Consider the following 3,045-nt stretch of genomic DNA (forward strand, 5'->3'; position numbering starts at 1 on the left):
TTGGCACGTATAAAGGGTCTGTCTTCAGCAGCCGCTGTGGCTTACGGCCACACCACCCTGAGCGCGCCCGATCTCGTCTGATCTCGGAAGCTAAGCAGGGTCGGGCCTGGTTAGTACTTGGATGGGAGACCGCCTGGGAATACCAGGTGCCGTAAGCTTTTTGTCCCCATCTTTTCCTGCCTATCTTACAGCAGCAGAATGCCGCTTCCTCTGTAGTTGAGACAGGGCACGCCCAAAACTACTTTTATTTTGCAGCCTGTATTTCACGCTCTGTTTTGCACTTCTGTTTTATGTCACGTCGCTTTCGGCAATCGGGTATTAGGCGCTGGAAAGTCACCTCTGTAAAGTCTGCACTGCTGCCGAATGAATGAGCGCAGTCTGGGTTTTGGGCACAATGACCCAATACGTCGTCCACAAGGACGTGTGGCTCACCGATGTACGTTTTGAGCAATTTCGGACGAAAATGGACTTGGAACAGAGCCAAATGTTTGATCAGGCCATACGGAAAATTCTTGTTGGGTGGAGTAGTTATTTCTTAGTTTTGCTGTTGACTGTTAGAGAAAATCCCCATTATTGTTGATTGCTATGTGAAATAACAGATCTGCCAGTGTTATTTTGGCACGTATAAAGGGTCTGTCTTCAGCAGCCGCTGTGGCTTACGGCCACACCACCCTGAGCGCGCCCGATCTCGTCTGATCTCGGAAGCTAAGCAGGGTCGGGCCTGGTTAGTACTTGGATGGGAGACCGCCTGGGAATACCAGGTGCCGTAAGCTTTTTGTCCCCATCTTTTCCTGCCTATCTTACAGCAGCAGAATGCCGCTTCCTCTGTAGTTGAGACAGGGCACGCCAAAACTACTTTTATTTTGCAGCCTGTATTTCACGCTCTGTTTTGCACTTCTGTTTTATGTCACGTCGCTTTCGGCAATCGGGTATTAGGCGCTGGAAAGTCACCTCTGTAAAGTCTGCACTGCTGCCGAATGAATGAGCGCAGTCTGGGTTTTGGGCACAATGACCCAATACGTCGTCCACAAGGACGTGTGGCTCACCGATGTACGTTTTGAGCAATTTCGGACGAAAATGGACTTGGAACAGAGCCAAATGTTTGATCAGGCCATACGGAAAATTCTTGTTGGGTGGAGTAGTTATTTCTTAGTTTTGCTGTTGACTGTTAGAGAAAATCCCCATTATTGTTGATTGCTATGTGAAATAACAGATCTGCCAGTGTTATTTTGGCACGTATAAAGGGTCTGTCTTCAGCAGCCGCTGTGGCTTACGGCCACACCACCCTGAGCGCGCCCGATCTCGTCTGATCTCGGAAGCTAAGCAGGGTCGGGCCTGGTTAGTACTTGGATGGGAGACCGCCTGGGAATACCAGGTGCCGTAAGCTTTTTGTCCCCATCTTTTCCTGCCTATCTTACAGCAGCAGAATGCCGCTTCCTCTGTAGTTGAGACAGGGCACGCCAAAACTACTTTTATTTTGCAGCCTGTATTTCACGCTCTGTTTTGCACTTCTGTTTTATGTCACGTCGCTTTCGGCAATCGGGTATTAGGCGCTGGAAAGTCACCTCTGTAAAGTCTGCACTGCTGCCGAATGAATGAGCGCAGTCTGGGTTTTGGGCACAATGACCCAATACGTCGTCCACAAGGACGTGTGGCTCACCGATGTACGTTTTGAGCAATTTCGGACGAAAATGGACTTGGAACAGAGCCAAATGTTTGATCAGGCCATACGGAAAATTCTTGTTGGGTGGAGTAGTTATTTCTTAGTTTTGCTGTTGACTGTTAGAGAAAATCCCCATTATTGTTGATTGCTATGTGAAATAACAGATCTGCCAGTGTTATTTTGGCACGTATAAAGGGTCTGTCTTCAGCAGCCGCTGTGGCTTACGGCCACACCACCCTGAGCGCGCCGATCTCGTCTGATCTCGGAAGCTAAGCAGGGTCGGGCCTGGTTAGTACTTGGATGGGAGACCGCCTGGGAATACCAGGTGCCGTAAGCTTTTTGTCCCCATCTTTTCCTGCCTATCTTACAGCAGCAGAATGCCGCTTCCTCTGTAGTTGAGACAGGGCACGCCAAAACTACTTTTATTTTGCAGCCTGTATTTCACGCTCTGTTTTGCACTTCTGTTTTATGTCACGTCGCTTTCGGCAATCGGGTATTAGGCGCTGGAAAGTCACCTCTGTAAAGTCTGCACTGCTGCCGAATGAATGAGCGCAGTCTGGGTTTTGGGCACAATGACCCAATACGTCGTCCACAAGGACGTGTGGCTCACCGATGTACGTTTTGAGCAATTTCGGACGAAAATGGACTTGGAACAGAGCCAAATGTTTGATCAGGCCATACGGAAAATTCTTGTTGGGTGGAGTAGTTATTTCTTAGTTTTGCTGTTGACTGTTAGAGAAAATCCCATTATTGTTGATTGCTATGTGAAATAACAGATCTGCCAGTGTTATTTTGGCACGTATAAAGGGTCTGTCTTCAGCAGCCGCTGTGGCTTACGGCCACACCACCCTGAGCGCGCCCGATCTCGTCTGATCTCGGAAGCTAAGCAGGGTCGGGCCTGGTTAGTACTTGGATGGGAGACCGCCTGGGAATACCAGGTGCCGTAAGCTTTTTGTCCCATCTTTTCCTGCCTATCTTACAGCAGCAGAATGCCGCTTCCTCTGTAGTTGAGACAGGGCACGCCAAAAACTACTTTTATTTTGCAGCCTGTATTTCACGCTCTGTTTTGCACTTCTGTTTTATGTCACGTCGCTTTCGGCAATCGGGTATTAGGCGCTGGAAAGTCACCTCTGTAAAGTCTGCACTGCTGCCGAATGAATGAGCGCAGTCTGGGTTTTGGGCACAATGACCCAATACGTCGTCCACAAGGACGTGTGGCTCACCGATGTACGTTTTGAGCAATTTCGGACGAAAATGGACTTGGAACAGAGCCAAATGTTTTGATCAGGCCATACGGAAAATTCTTGTTGGGTGGAGTAGTTATTTCTTAGTTTTGCTGTTGACTGTTAGAGAAAATCCCCATTATTGTTGATTGCTATGTG

General features: G+C 48.6%; 5 non-coding genes across 5 annotated transcripts; all 5 read left to right on the plus strand.

Moving 5' to 3' along the window:
• The first annotated feature begins 39 nt into the window (after positions 1-39).
• Positions 40-158, plus strand: LOC127141856 (5S ribosomal RNA). The gene has a single exon (XR_007812363.1). It is a non-coding gene; the product is annotated as a 5S ribosomal RNA (ribosomal RNA).
• A 496-nt stretch (positions 159-654) lies between these two features.
• LOC127141858 (5S ribosomal RNA) lies at positions 655-773 on the plus strand. The gene has a single exon (XR_007812365.1). It is a non-coding gene; the product is annotated as a 5S ribosomal RNA (ribosomal RNA).
• A 495-nt stretch (positions 774-1,268) lies between these two features.
• LOC127141859 (5S ribosomal RNA) lies at positions 1,269-1,387 on the plus strand. Its single transcript, XR_007812366.1, has one exon. It is a non-coding gene; the product is annotated as a 5S ribosomal RNA (ribosomal RNA).
• A 495-nt stretch (positions 1,388-1,882) lies between these two features.
• Positions 1,883-2,000, plus strand: LOC127141861 (5S ribosomal RNA). Its single transcript, XR_007812368.1, has one exon. It is a non-coding gene; the product is annotated as a 5S ribosomal RNA (ribosomal RNA).
• Positions 2,001-2,494: 494 nt separating this feature from the next.
• Positions 2,495-2,613, plus strand: LOC127141860 (5S ribosomal RNA). The gene has a single exon (XR_007812367.1). It is a non-coding gene; the product is annotated as a 5S ribosomal RNA (ribosomal RNA).
• Positions 2,614-3,045: the final 432 nt, after the last annotated feature.

The sequence above is a fragment of the Lates calcarifer genome, unplaced genomic scaffold (genome assembly GCF_001640805.2).
Source record: "Lates calcarifer isolate ASB-BC8 unplaced genomic scaffold, TLL_Latcal_v3 _unitig_5762_quiver_1696, whole genome shotgun sequence".
In the NCBI taxonomy this organism is placed as follows: Eukaryota; Metazoa; Chordata; class Actinopteri; family Centropomidae; genus Lates; species Lates calcarifer.